General features: G+C 49.8%; 1 long non-coding RNA gene across 1 annotated transcript; it reads left to right on the top strand.

Moving 5' to 3' along the window:
• Positions 1 to 327: 327 nt before the first annotated feature.
• Positions 328 to 12,682, top strand: LOC138846141 (uncharacterized). The gene is made up of 3 exons (XR_011383525.1): positions 328 to 423; positions 1,782 to 1,878; positions 12,651 to 12,682. It is a non-coding gene; the product is annotated as an uncharacterized lncRNA (long non-coding RNA).
• Positions 12,683 to 15,348: the final 2,666 nt, after the last annotated feature.

The raw sequence follows: 15,348 nt of genomic DNA on the forward strand, positions 1-15,348 counted from the left end.
TTTCTGCCAAGTGGGAGATTCAAGTAGAGTTCCTGGCCCCTGGCTTTGGCCTGGCCCAGTCTCAGCTGTTATGGGTATTTGGGGAGTGAACCAACAGTTGGATGATTCTCTGCCTTTCAAATAATCTTTAAATAAAAGAAAAAAATCACTGGTTTCCAAATTCAACTGTGCATTCTTAATGGATCTATGAAATTATTTAACCTGATAAGAATGATATAAAAATACATACATCCAAGTGATGCCCCTCTGAAAGGTGCTGTGGCCCTGGGTACACCTGCGGTTGGTCCACGTGCTAAAAATTTTGTCCCCCTCCCCTTCTGTACTTCTAGTCCTGAGAGGCGGCAGGGTGGCGCATGTCACCAAGCCTGGATGCAGGGAGTTCCAGCCACAGGGTTCCCCTGTGCATCGTCTTCCTGACATGGGGTAGGTTCTGTAAAGGAAGGGTGGGTTAGGTGAACCCTGATGTGCTGCCAGGCTCGACTGCTGTCTCGTCTCTGCAGATGCAGCCCTTCCTTCCTGCTAATTCCCCTTCATGAGGCTGACTTGTATTTCTACAAAGCAAATGCTCTAGGCTGTTTCTTGCTGGGAATAGGTGCAGCTGGCGTCTGGTGGGGACAGAGGCATTGGAGAGGCCCTGATGCCCTGGGCAGGGAAGGTGGGTGCCTCTCTGCTGGAGGGAGGGAAGGGTTCTGGCCTTGCCCCTGCCTCCCTGGCTTGGGGACAGGCAGGAGCTCCAACTGCTCCCACTAATGTCTTTCCTCATACTGCCTACAGAGCCTCATGTGAGGGTAAACCCTGAGCCTATACGAATTGGGCAGTTGGGCCCATGGATCTGCACGCACAGCATGTGCCTCTTCCCTCTCTCACGGAATGCTGGTAACCGCGAGTGAGACAAAGGCTCAGAGGTAGCAGAGGCAGGGCTTGAACCCGGGCCTCTGGGCTCCAGACTCCATGTAGTGCTTTGCACACAGTGCCTCTGCTTCTCTTTAGCTGTGTGGACTAAGCACCCCTGTACTGGCAGGAGGGAGCCCTGCAGGAGACAGTGTCCACAAACCTTGAAGGAAGAGAAGGCAGAGGAAAGTTGTGCGGAGGGTGAGAGGGCACATGGCCAAGGGCATTGCCAGGCCTGCAGGCAGTCTGCCACTGAGATGGGGCCAGGACTATAGGTCTTGTTCGTGGGCACTTGGAAAATGAGATTGCCATGAGGCTGGCTATATGCAGATACACCATTAACAGAAGGCCTGCCTTCTTGCAGGCATAATCCACGATTCCAGAGATTTGTGGGGATAACTGTTGAGAAGGAATCTTCCAGGGTCTCCCAGACTCACTTCCTCTGCTGTGTTGCTTATGTTTCCTACCAGAGAGTTGATCCCTCCTAACTCTACATAGTGATAACATCATAGGCCAAGGGTCATAGTCTAGGCCTCTTAAAGTTTTATTGGGGCCAGCATTGTGGTGGAGTGAGTTAAGCCACCTCCTGTGATGCTGCCATCCCAAATGGGTGCCAGTTCCCTTCTAATGTGCCTGTCTAGGAAAGCAGTGGAAGATGGCCCAAATGCTTGGACCCCTGCACCCACGTGGGAGACCTTGATGAAGCTCCTGGCTTTAGCCTGGCCCAGTCCTGGCTTGTTGCAGCCTTCTGGGGAGTGAACCAGTAGATGGAGGACTCTGTTTCTCTCACTCTCACGCTCACTCTTGACTTTAAATAAATCTTAGAAAAACCTTTTTAAAAATATTTTTTAAAACATAGCCGTGACCACTTGTTCGCATTTTGTCTGTAGCTCCATTTTGTGCAGCAACTGCAGGTCTGAGTGCCTGCAAATGAGCCCCTGAGCCCTGCAAGCCCCCAGTGCTGGTCTTTTACAGACAACCCCCATGGTAAGTATCCTGTGCTGGTTCACCACCTATGTTTTTAAAATTTATTTTCATTTTATTTTAAGGCAGAGCTCTTCCATCCACTTGTTTACTCCCCAAATGCCTGGAACAGCAGGGCTGGGCCAAAGCAAAACCAGGACCCCAGACCTCCATCCAGGTCTTCAACATGGGTGGAAGGGACCCAGGCATTTGAGCCATCGCTTGATGCCAGCAGGAAGCTGGATCAAAAGCAGAGGAGCTGGGACTCGGACCTGTCACTCGGATGTGGGTTCAGGTGTCTGAAGTGGTAACTCAACACCTGCCTCCCCTGTATGATCCAACTAAAAGGCAACCTTAGTATTTTCTGCTGCTTTTCCTCCATGAGTCCTTTAGGCTTAGAAAATTATCGAGCTTCAAGTTCCCCACACCTCCCTGTAGTGGACAGCTCCACCTTGTAGCTCTCCCTCCTGGTAGAGCAGCCAGGTACAGCACTGTCTGCTTCCAGAGGGTGGCACGTTACCTGGGATAGGCCTGGAAGCCTGCCGCAGTGGAGACAGCTGGGAGCAGAATCTCAGTTCTGCCCTGTTGAACCCTTAACTCTGTTTGAGTGACTTGCAGGTGGTTCACATGCAATTTGAAGTTGGTGCACTGATCCAGAGCAGTGGTGTCCAACTTGGCTGCACATTTGCTGTGGTTTGGACAGGATTTGACTGCTGAACTCATGTGGGACTTCAAACCCCAAAGACATCAGTTAATGGTACTGACAGGGGAGACACTTCAAATACAGTGTTTAAGAGGTGGGCTGAGTGGAGGTCCTTAGGTCGCTGGGGGCGTGCCCTTGGAAGGTAGTGCTCAAGAGGGGTTGGCCCAGCAGCTGCTCCGCCTCCTGGCTCACCTCGGGTTGCTTCCTCTGCACCAGTCCTGCTTCTTCCTCACCAGATTCTTACCAATGGGGCCACCCGAACTTGGACTGGAACTTCCAGAACTGTGCGCTAAATAAGCCTTATCTGTTGAGTTGGTGGCCTCAGGTATTTCATTACTGTGATGAAAAGCTGATGGATACCATATCAGACTTGCTTTGAAAGCCACTGACACCTGAGACCTAGCCTCAGCCATGCAGATTTCACTGGTTTGGGTTGCAGCCTGGGTATTGAGAGAGATTTTTTAAAATTACTGCCTTTGGAACATGACACACAAGGGTACGTTTCTAGAATTGTAGGAGTTTTCCTTCACCCTTGTCTAGTCAATATCCTCTCAGAGAACTGTTGTTATTTTATGGCCGTGAGATTCGTTTTGCCTGTTCTGGAACTCCATGGTGACAAGAACGTCCGGTTCTCACCCTTGGATCTTGCTGCTCCCACCCACCTCTCTGTGTGAGATGGCCCGTGTCTCCCCTGTTCTCTGTTGGATGAGATGCTCTTATGGATAGACTATAGTCCATGTGCCCACAATTGGCTCATGTTCTCGGCTTCCCCTCTTAGCCTGCGGTGCACCCAGTGCTGTGACTCATGCTTGTGTATTCATTTCCCTCGGGCACACACCTCTATGGAGAAGTCTGGATCCTGGAGTGGGCAGCTGTGGTCGCTTCCTGCTGCTGCTCTGTGAGCTTCCCCGGGAGCCTTTGGGTCAATCCGTCATGTGTTTCCGTTGCTGCCGCGAGCCCAAGCCCGCCAGACCTGTAGGTCTAGTCCTCCCCCAGACCTTCTGTTGAGGGCTTACATCTCCTCCTCATCCCTGTTAATCGGTTGCATTTGCCCTGGTCGGAGCCTTCAGTGCTGGGCTGCAGGCTGGCGCAGGCTCCTGATACAGCTCTTCTGTGCCCTCTGGGTTGTGCTGAGCAATCCAGTGGCAGGGGTTGTGGACGACTCACAGCCTCCTCTGTATCTTGAGCTTACTAACACAGGCTGATAGGCTGAAATGGTATAAGGCACGGGAAGTCCTTAGCACAGGCCCTGGAGCTTAGAGAGCACTCAGTAAATGACGCCTAAATGCAGGGACTAGAACATAATCATTGTCACACAAAATACTGCTACATCTGGAGCTGCGCCTTCCGATATGGTAGCTATTGGCCACGTAGGGCCAATGAGCCCTTGAAATGTGACTTGTCCGAGTTTAGGTGTGTTGTAAAATATGCACTTAGAAGGAAAAGTATGGTGACCTGCTGAAGTATTTTGGGCATTGTGGATTAAATAAAAGATAATTCATTATACATTTTTTTCTTTTAAAATTTTTATTTTCATTTTATTTGAAAGGGAGAGAGAGAGAGAGGAGCCAGGCAGAGAGATCTTCCATCTACTGGTTCACACCAGCCAGGATTGGGCCGGGCCAAAGCCAGGAGCCTGGATTTTCATCTGGGCCCAAGCACTTGAGCCGTCATATGTTGTCTCGCTGGGTGCACAAGCGGCAGGAAGCTGAATTGGAAGCAGAGTAGCCAGGACTTGAACCAGCACTCCAATAAGGGATGTAGGCATCCCAAGTGGTGAGTTAACTAACCATTGTGCCAAAGATGCATGTCTGTCTTTACCTTTGAGAGTGGCTAGTGGACATGCTATGATCACACATGTGGTTCCTTGTTTCTGTCGGACAGGGGATTATACCCTGTCAGTGCTTTTGAAATTAGGAAGCTCAAACCATTTGCTTCAGCCCTTACCCAGGTGCCCTTGTTAAAAATGCAGGTTGCTGGGGTTCACATGTGACTTAGCAGGTTTGCTACCCATCTCAGCTCTTTTTGGAGTACCTGGATTTGAGTCCCAGCTCCAGTTCCTGAGTCCAGCTTCCTGTTAACACAGGCCCTGGGAGGCAGCAGGTTCTGGCTCAAATAGTTGAGTTTCTGCCTCTCTGTGGGTGATCAGGATTGTGTTCCCAGCTCCTGACTTCAGACTGCCCCAGCCCCAGCTGTTGTAATATTTGGGAAGTGGGCCAGCGCCGCGGCTCACTAGGCTAATCCTCCACCTAGCGGCGCCGGCACACCGGGTTCTAGTCCCGGTCGGGGCGCCGGATTCTGTCCCGGTTGCCCCTCTTCCAGGCCAGCTCTCTGCTGTGGCCTGGGAAGGCAGTGGAGGATGGCCCAAGTGTTTGGGCCCTGCACCCCATGGGAGACCAGGAGAAGCACCTGGCTCCTGTCATCGGATCAGTGCGGTACGCCAGCTGTGGCGGCCATTGGAGGGTGAACCAATGGCAAAAGGAAGACCTTTCTCTGTCTCTCTCTCTCACTGTCCACTCTGCCTGTCAAAAAAAAAAAATTTTTTTTTGGGAAGTGAACCAGTGGACAGGAGCTCTGTCTCTGACTCTTTAATAATAAGTAAATGAAATAAAATGCTAATCTGGATCCTACTCCAGTCTCAGAATCAGAAACTCTGAGGAACAGTCCTGGGAATCTGCATTTTCAGTAAATCTCCTACCCCCACTGAGCTAACCTGAAGCCCTCAAAGTTTGGGAACCACTGCACTCGGGGCGATCTGACCTTTCTCCTAGGCAGATGTGCTGGCACTGTTCTCAACTGACTGGGCTGCTAGGAAGTGTTCAGAACCAAGTTTTGGATTACATGAGGGTTGAATTAATGCACTGCCTGAGTGGGTGTTTTGCTGTCACTAATGCCTTAGAGTTGTCCAGCCTTAGTTTTGAAGTGTCTGCAGGACAAGAGCCAAGGTCTGCCTGTGCAGTTGACTTTCTGGCTCCCAGAACCCATGTCCTCTATTGTCAGATCTGCTACTGGAAAACTCTGGGCAGGACGCAGTCTATAATGATGTCTGTCCTCCTGTGGTTGTTCAAAGGATGGAATGAGGTCTTTTTAACTTTAATAAAAACTTCTCATGATAAGGCAAACGCCCTGTGAAGTCCATGGTGCACAGCACAGATGGCTGCCACTATCATTGAGGACCACTAGATGGCGCCACAGCACCAACTACTGGAAATATTCCCGCCACTTCCTCCCCACCACCAGGCATCTGAGAACAGCGGTTCTCCAAACCTGTTAGAACTTGTCAGAAATGCGAATTCTCAAACCCTGCTGCAGATCTACTGAATCAGAAACCGTTTTAGCACCCCGTGCAGATGGTTGTGTTGCACATTTAACGTTTGAGAATCACCATCCTAGAAGCAGAGAGGAGCTTGCTGGAGGGGGCAGAGGGTAGGGAGATGCGGGGGGTGGGGTGGGGTGAAGGTCATAGGGGCTCATCTAAATCAGGGAGCAGTTAAGGCATCGCGACTGGACGGTGATTTTGTGTTTTTCTGTTTAAATATCCTGTGATATTGGCTGGAGAAGGGCCACTAGGGGACCCCCACTTTAGCTGAAAGCACTTGGCTGGCTGGGTCCCTCAGGGGCTGTGACTGTGTCTCTCTGCCTGTTCTGAAATTTCACCCACCCACCACTGTGCTAATGGACTGGAATCTCACAACCTCCCAAGACATCTAGGAAAATGGAAGCTCAGAAGTCAGAAGCTTGAGAGTGGGTGGAAAAATCACTAGTGAATTAAAACCTCATTTCTGTCTTTCCAGTCCCATCTGTATCCTAAGGGGAGGCCAATGCCAGAATGAATTCCTCTCTCTCTCCTCTCTTTTTTGACACTGACAAAAATTCCTTTTGCAGGTTACTCCTGAGGCTTCCGGGGGGACAATGTATCATGCAAATAATTTTTTTCGGCTGTGACGTGTACAGTTTAGTTTGATTTATTTTTGATGTCAGAAACAAAATGGAAAGTTAGCACTTTAAAAATGAGTGTGGCTGGCTGAATAAATAAATAATCCGCTCTTGGCCAGAGTCTGCCAGTGCCTCCTTAATTGCTCATTGATTCTTTAATTCTCTGCACTTTAACATCTGTGGAAATTAAGAGCCCACAGAGCATGTGATATCTTGATGTCTTTTGTTAAACAAATTAAGGAAACAGGGGTTTGTAAGGTGGGGTGCTTCCTGAGGCCTCGCCCTGCTGATTGGAGATGGGAGGCGAAGTTCCCAAGGACCCAAGCTGGGTGCCCTGGTTGGTTTCCTCTGGCACCAGGTACTGTTGTCACCTTGCTTCTGCAGCTGTGCGCGATCATGATGCACTCCAGGGCTGAGAACACAGAACTCCAAAAGCTGCAGACACCCCCTTCCCACCCCGCCCTGTTCTGCGTCTCCATTGGATCCTGGGGTGTCCAGAGGTGACCTGGCGAGACCCCCTCTCTGGAAGAAGCAGGTGCCTGTTTGGATCCTCATGGCTTAGACTTGGTTAAAGGTCCCAGAAGCCTCATCCATGTCAGGCAGGTTGGGGGGCACTGGCCATTCTCACTGCCGGCAGCAGAGGCCCCTGGGGCCCGCCAGGGGTCTTTCCAAACACTGCAGTCCCCTCCACCCTCAGCACCACTTCTAGTTCCCTCTCCACATGCCCTTGCTCAGGCTGTCACCTGTCTCCTCCTCCTCCCACCAACACACCCCTCCTCTTTATTTTAATTTACTTGAAAGGCAGAGACAGAGACAGAGAGCTTCCCTCTGCTGGTTCACTCTCCAGATGCTCACACATGGGTCAGGGCGAAGCCAGGAACTCCATCCAGGTCTTCCATGTGGGTGGCAGGGGTCCAAGCACTTGAGCCATCACCTGCTGCCTCCCAGGGTGCAACAGTAGGCAGCAGGATTAGAAGCAGAGCAGTAGGGACTCAAACCAAGCATTCTGGTATGGGACATGGGTGTCCCAAGGGGCAGCTTAGCTCCTTGAACCACAACTCCCGCCCCCACACACTCCTCTTTAAGGCTCTTCCCTGTGGTTCTGTCCTTTAGGAAGAATTTTTGAGCCCTCACATCAGGTTCCCCACTGGTGTGGGAAGGAGGCTCTGTGGTGACCAAGAGCACGCTGAGTGTCCTATTGCCAAGATCATCAGCTCCTAGAGCAGGGTTCGAGTCTCTTCTCCTGTTAACTCCTACATGGAAAACAATGCAGTCATGAAAGGCCCCCAAAATATTGGGTGGAACACATTAACAACTGAGTGCATTTGCCCCCAGGCGGATACTACAGCTAGATCCCCAGTTGACAGAAGACAAAATGTTGAAATGTGTTTTAGCATCTCACACTCTTTGGAAGTCCTTCTTTATATCTCCCTGCGAGCCTGCCACAGTTTTTCCACGTAATGTCTAATGAGGTTAAATGAGACCACGTGCAGAACGCTGGGTAGGTGGCTCATGCCGTGGGAGCAACCCTCCTTGTAGGAGACGTGGCACAGGTAATGCCACCTTAGCCTCTGGTGGGGCCAGGTTTTGTGCAGCGGCAGGGGTGGGTGGTGGTGTGGAAAAAAGCCTTGCTCCTGTTGGGCCTCAGACCCTTGAAGGAGGAGGCAGGGCCTGAATCCTGAGGACCTGGGCATATGGGCCAGGGAATGGGAGAGGGGACCCCACGGGGTAGCCGGGAAGCTCTGGCCATGCATCTCTGGCCACACATATGTCGCTCGGGGGAAGCTCGCCGACCTGCAAAGGCAGTTCCACACAGCTGGCAACTCTGGGCTAGCCGTGCTGGTTAGGAGCTGTGTGAGCTTGGGGAAGTTACTTAGCCTCTCTGAGCCTCAGTTTGCTCATCGTTAGTAATAGTGCCACCTGAAATGACTGTAGGAGTTAAACACGAAGCCCCTAGCATCCTGGAGGCATTTGATAGATTTATCATTTACGCTCCTCAGCCGCTGCATAGGGCAGGCGTGTGGGCAACATCTGTGGAATGCTGCTCTCTAGAGAAGAAATTGGTCGTCTTTTGTCAGCTTTCATGAGTCTTTCTGGGGTGGTGCTATCCTCTCTGAGTCTGGAAGGACCCCCAATTCCTCTACCCTGGAAACTCAGCTCCTGGTCCCAGCTGGACCCACTGTGAATGCGTTTGTGGATGTGATTCTGGCTGCAGGACCAAGGTGCCATTGGAACACCTGCTGCTGTCGCCTCTGCTCCCAGCAGCTGTCTCCTCGCCAGCCTGGCTGGGGGCAAGGCTGGGACCCTCCCAGGCAGACACAGTGATCTGTGGCTTGAGCACCCCTCACGGGCCCCTCCTCTCAGCCTGTTCCACTTTCCACCAGCATCCTGGTTACATTAGCATTCTCGCCCTCCTCCTTATCAAGTCAGCATCACGCCCGCCTGACCACATCCCCACTTCTGTGTCTTCTTGCAACCGAGTGCGGCGGCCACCCCTCTCTCTGGCAATTATGATTCCTTCCCCAGCTCACGTCCAAAGTCTTTGTTCTTTTCCCTGAACGTTCAAGTTAATTTCTACTATTTATTCAGCCTTTGTACTGGCTGGCTTGCTACTTAGGAAATGCAGCCCTCAGAGGCAGAGTGGGGACAGCAGAACAACAGTTTAGGACAGGAAGGAAAGACTCTTCACTGAAGGAGGAGGAGGCAGGGCCTGAATCCTGAGGGCCTGTGCACATGGGCCAGGGGACGGGAGAGGGGACCTCATGGGGTAGCTTGGCAGCTCTCGGGCTCTGCTTCCAGGGTGAGCAAGTTGTTCTTGCTCCTTCCATGGGCAGTGTGTGCACAGGTGCACATCATCTTGTACACACGTGCAGGTGCAAACCTGTGTATGGAGGAGGCAGGAAAAATCACAATTAGCAGTCATAGCTCTCTCTGTTCGCCTTTTGTTCTGTCTGGCTCTTGTGAGTTTGGGCAAGTGGAATTGCCCTGCTCTGAGAAGAGAAACATTTGGAGTAGAGGTGGAGAAAGGGGAGTAGGGGCAGGAAGTGAGGCTAGCGTGGTGAGGTGCCTCTAGGCTTTGTGAAGCATCTGTTCCTTGGGTATCAGCCTTGAGTTTGGAGTTGGTTGGGCTAGAAGACATCTCCTTTGTGAACTAATGCCAGGGTGGGGATAAAGCCAGTCAGGAGCTGCAGGGCTGAGAGCAGGACTCGGGGGAGCTGGAAGCCAAGAGCTTCAGTCCCCTGGGCGTTTGGAGAACTCCTGGGCAGAGCTTTGGATGGTGGAACTAGGGAATTGAACCAATGTTATCTCCTGGGGCCAGGGCTGACCTCTAGTATTCTCTGTATAAACACATGTGCATGCATACACACACAAACATGACAGTATATTCATAGCACTTACAATGTTTAAAAGCAGGGGCAGGCATTTGACCTGGCGGTTAAGAAGCCAGTTGGGATGACTGGATCCCATATCAGAGTGCCTGGATTTGAGTCTCAGCTTTATTCCTGATTCCAGCTTCCTGCTAACGCAGACTCTGGGAGGCGGCAGGTGATGGCTCAGGTGACCGGGTTCCTGTTACCAACATGAGAGGTATGGATTAGGTTCCTGCTCTCAGCTGTGGCCTTGGCCCAACCTGACCACTGCTGGAATTTAAGGAGTAATCCAGCAGATGGGAGGGAGCTCTGTCTCTCAAATGCATAAAAAATTCTTAAAGTATAAAAGGAAAGTTATGTATGACAGACCACATGAGGAATGCGCCCATATGTAAGATCTTATAGAAGAGGTAAAAAATACAGCACATTAAAATCAAATATATTTATATAATATAAATATATATTATCTTAAAGTATGAATAACTTATGTATATTATATACAGGTAGAATACACAATTATGTTCTAACATATATGATATAGAAAATAAATTATCTTGTGATAAAAAATAAGGTCATTTTTCTCCCATTGTGACAATGGGGAAAGTGGCTAGCCCATGGGTGTTTCTCCATGTTCTTGATGTGTAAGTGGCTTACAATAGACCACACGTGTTTAAAGTGTACACCTTGCTAACTTTGGGCATACGTGCGTGTGGATTCATTACCACAGTCAAGACCGTGACCTCCCACCCCTAAAAGTTCCCTAAGGTCCCTTTGTGATCCTTCCTGTCCTTTACCAACTCCCTCCCATGTCCAGACAGCTGGTTATGGCACTGTGGGTTCACTTGCTTTTTCTGGAGTTTTATATAAAAGGAATCATGCAGTGTGGAACCTCTGCCTGGCTTCTTTCATTCAGCCTGACGTGCTGTGGCAGGTTAAGTACCACCGCCTGTGACGCTGGCATCCATATCAGGACACTGGTTAGAGTCCCTGCTGCTGAGCTTCCCATCCAGCTCCCTGCTAATGCACTTGGGAAGGCAGCAGAAGATGGTCCAAGTCCTTGGGAGCTGGAGTGGAAACACAGCAGCCAGGACTCGGACTGGCATCCAGTAGATGATATAGGCCAGCACTCTTTCTCATGTGCTTTTTAAATTTTTTTTTAAAGATTTATTTATTTATTTGAGAGACAGAGTTACAGAGAGAAGGAAAGACAGAGAGAGAGGTCTTCCATCTGCTGGTTCACACCCAAATGGCCACAACAACCAGAGCTGAGCCAATCTGAAGCCAGGAGCTTCTTCCAGATCTCCCACATGGATACAGGGGCCCAGGCACTTGGGTCATCTTCCACTGCTTTCCCAGGTACATTATCAGGGAGCTGAATCGGAAGTAGAACAGCCAGGACTTGAACCGGCATCCTTATGGGATGCTGGCATCACAGACTGTGGCTTAACCACTGTGCTACAACACTGGCCCCAGAGGCTGTTGTTCTTTAGGGAGCTGGTCGGACTCAAGGCTATAGGAGCCTTTGAGCCCAGCACCCAGGCCAACCCTACTCTACCAGTTTACTCCTAGTTTAGAGTGCCTGTAGACTCCATCCAGGCAAACTCTGGGTCTCCCAGGGTGTGCAGGTGGTTGTACTACAATCACTCGTATCTGCTGCTAACCTAAAGCCTCAGGGCTGCCCCACGAGACTCCCAGGTATTTCTGGGAAGCTCTTCTCAATGCAATCTCCCCTAGCCTCCAACTGGCCTCTCCCTCCCCCTCAATCTAGAGCCACACTGGCCCCTCACTGCTCCCCAAGCACAAGGGTGCATGCCGGCCTCAGGACCCTTGCACTTACATTCCCCTCTGTCTAGAATGCTTCCCCCACCCCCAGACCACTGCTCCTGCATTTCCTTTAGGCTTTGACTCAGAAGTCATCTTCTCAGGGCAGGTATCTGGCACAACAGGTCAGATGTCATTCGGGACACTTGCATCCTCTCTCTCAGTGCCTGGGACAGAGTCCCAGCCCTGTTTCATTCCGGCTTCCTGCTAAATGTGCACCCTGGGAGGCACCTCAGGCACCTGGATTCCTGCCAGGCACCTGCAAGTTCCAGACTGATTCCCAGGCTCCTGGCTGTGGCCGGACCCAGCCCTGGCTGGTGCTGGCATTTGAGGAGTGAACCGGCGGATGGAAAATCTCACTTTCTCTGCCTGTCTGCTTTCCAAGTAAAAATAAGTAAACAAATCAATAAATAAAATTGTAAAAAGCCGCTTTTTCAGAGAAGCCTGCCCTGGGCACCAAAGTTTCACTTCCTGCCAGCCACTCTTCCCTTCCCCTTCTCTGCTGATTTTTCTCCTAGGCATGCGCCTCTGTGTACCACCCCACATTGTTTACTGCTCTCTGTCTTCCCTTCTGGAATGTGAGCCCCGGGAGGGCAGAAATTCATCTGCTTTATCACCATTTCCTGCTCCTAGAGTGCCTGGCACACAGTAGGTGCTTAAATATTTCGTGAAAGAACAAATGGGTAAATGAACACCTGGCTCATGTCTATGCAGTTAGGAAAGGGAGGATGAATGGCCAAAGGCGATTTGAACTTGAAAAGGCCTGCGATTTCCAGACAGGGGACTGAACATGCTTAGCTCCCTTGTGTATGCCTGTTGTACTCTACCCCTGTGCAGGTGCCCAGAGTCCCAAGGGGCTGTCAGAGTTACACTGACACCTTACTGCACCTTAAGAAATAGATCTTCCAGTGGTTTGTAAGCATTTTTTTAAAAAAACTGTACATCTCTCTTTTTTTCACCCAAAGAAATCCTCCTCGAATTTCATTATACAAAACAGATAAAATTAATATTTTATTTTTATTAATATAGACAACATTAATATTAATGCTTTATTAATATTTTATCTGAGATAAAACCACATGCTTACACTGATAGAATTTACTTATTAAATGGAGACATTAAGATTGATGAAGATACAAATTTGACTGAACGCAAGGTGGTTTCTCAGATTGGGTCCTGGATTAGAAAAAGGACGTTCATGGGAAAGCTGGTGAAATCAGAACCAAATGTAGTGCTTAATTAATAGTCATGTGTGGGGAGCAATCCGGACTAGACTAGGTTACTCGAATTAAGACTTATTCTATGCATCTGCTCTCCCACAATATGGCGCTGGGAGAGAAGTAAACAGCTTCCGCACAGCTGCCTCCAGTTCAACTAATAAACTGTAGGACTTGCTCCTGATTGGAGGAGAGCAGCGTACTCGGCGTGTGGGCAGCCGAGTTGGGATTGGCGGAGGAGGACTATAAAGGAGGAGAGAGACGGCATGCACCAGGAACATCTATGGGGAACATCTAGCTGAAGGAACACCCGAGCAGCCCCCGAGAGAACCGGCCGGCGGTGTGCCGCTCCCCTGCGGAAGTGGGGAATGTGGCCAGGGGGAACTGCCCTTCCACGGAGGTGGAAGGGATAGTAGCCAACCCGGGAAGAACCAGCAGCAAACCCGGGGAGGGCCGAGCAGACAGAAAGAACAGCGCAGGGTCCTGTGTCGTTCCCCCACGAAGAGGGGGAGCGACAGTCATGGACCCATGTTGGTTTCTTAGTTTTGACAAACGACGGTCTTTGCACCAAAAGAAACTTATCTTTCCATATTTTCTGCCAACTTTTTGAAGTACCCTTATATTATTAAATGAATTATTATATTATTAAAATGAAATTGGGTGAAGAGTACTCAGAAACTGATAGTACTATTTTTGCAAGTTTTCTGCGAATAGAAATTATCCCCAAAGAAAAAGTTGACTATAGAACTTTCATTGCATTAGTAAATAAAATGTAGCGATGGTGGAGGACATAACCAATGATTATTTTTACAACACGCAAACCACGGCTCTTTTGCTTTGCTCACACAAACTGGAGAAAAGCTGTCCTCTCTCAGTGGAGAAAGTGGCAACAGTCTCAGGACGCCTCCAGTTAAACTGAGAAGGCAGAAGAGACTCATTTTGGGTTTCCCAGGAGGACAGGGGAAGTGGCCACTGCACATTAGTGCAGGCTCATCTCCAGTGGGTTAATGTGTCGTACAGAGCCCATAAGAGTGTGTGTGGTTTTCTGAGGTTTTAAGACACTTAGGATATTTTTGCAAGACAGCATTTGAATCAAACCTTTGCAGAACCTGTGAAGCATCTCTGAGGTTTGCCAAACACAGTTGGAAAACCGTGGGGCTGATACAAGTCACCACGCCAGCTGAGGCTGGAGAAGGCAGGGACCCTGAATGACCCATGGCAAGGCGAGGATGAGCCCGGGTGGTGACTTTCCAGATGTGAGGGTAGTTCCCACAGGTGGATGTCTTCCCAGTGCTGGGTGGGAGGCCAGGGAATGCTTCAGTCTTCTGTCTTCCTCTTGTTGGCCATGCAGCTGTTTCCATTTTTCAAAGTTTCACTGAAGTGTCTTGAGTAAATCTCCTTGTTTACAGGCCTGGGCTAACACCCTAAGCCTGCAGGTGCTGGGCTGGCGGGTGTGCATGTACCCTCAGCTTCACCAGTGACTGCCGGTTTCTCTCCAAGGGCTTGGTAGAATCAGCTCCTCCCTCTGAAGTGAGCACGGCTTCCCAGGGCTCCTCATCCTCCCCAGGACTGGGACCCTCAGGATGGAAGGAACCCTTGATGGTCTTGGGACCGGGGTTCCAGCCCTGGGTTTACCCTTAGTCACCGTGTGACATGGGATGAACTTACGTCTCCTCATCTGTGTCATGAAGCTCAGAGGTTCGTAATTTGAGTGTTTCCAGTCAAAACTAAAATTTGCAAACCGCCTTCATAATAGATAATGTACTTGTAGTATTTGTTGACTGAGAAAATACTATGTGATCTTAGGCGACTACAAATTCTGCAGTAATTTACATTTTGTCAAACACTATAACTTGTGATACATTTGGAAATGGCCATACATGTGCCTGTGATCAAGATTCACTTAGTTTGGTCACAATGTGTGTTACACACACAGATGCATGCTCCATCCCCCACGCTGGGTCACAGCTCCTTGTCCACCCTGCAAAGTCACAACTCAAGGTTGGAAATGACAGCCCTTGAGAATGTCAATGAAGGGGGAAGACAGCTCTGTGGTTTCAGAAAGCCCTGGATTTGAATCCTGCTTTTGCCACTAGTTAGCTAATGACCTCGGGCAAGTTGCTTTACTTCCCTGGATGCTTGGGTTCTCTTCTGCATGCACACATGCACTGGGCCCTGTTTTAAGTGGCTTACACATATCAACACTATACGCCTAGAACTGTCCCTGGCACTTAAATGTTCTCTAAATGTTAGCTCAATTAATCCCCCCAGTAATCCTACAGGAGAGTGGTCATTCATTTGTTTATTCAATCAATACTTATTGAACATGACCCTATTCCAGGCATTGATTGGACACCAACTGGGCGTATATCAGTGGACAAAAGAATCAAAACCGACTTCCTGCAGGAAGTACAACGTTATCTCCATTTTACATTTGAGGATGCGC

The sequence above is a fragment of the Oryctolagus cuniculus genome, chromosome 17 (genome assembly GCF_964237555.1).
Source record: "Oryctolagus cuniculus chromosome 17, mOryCun1.1, whole genome shotgun sequence".
NCBI classification, from domain to species: domain Eukaryota; kingdom Metazoa; phylum Chordata; class Mammalia; order Lagomorpha; family Leporidae; genus Oryctolagus; species Oryctolagus cuniculus.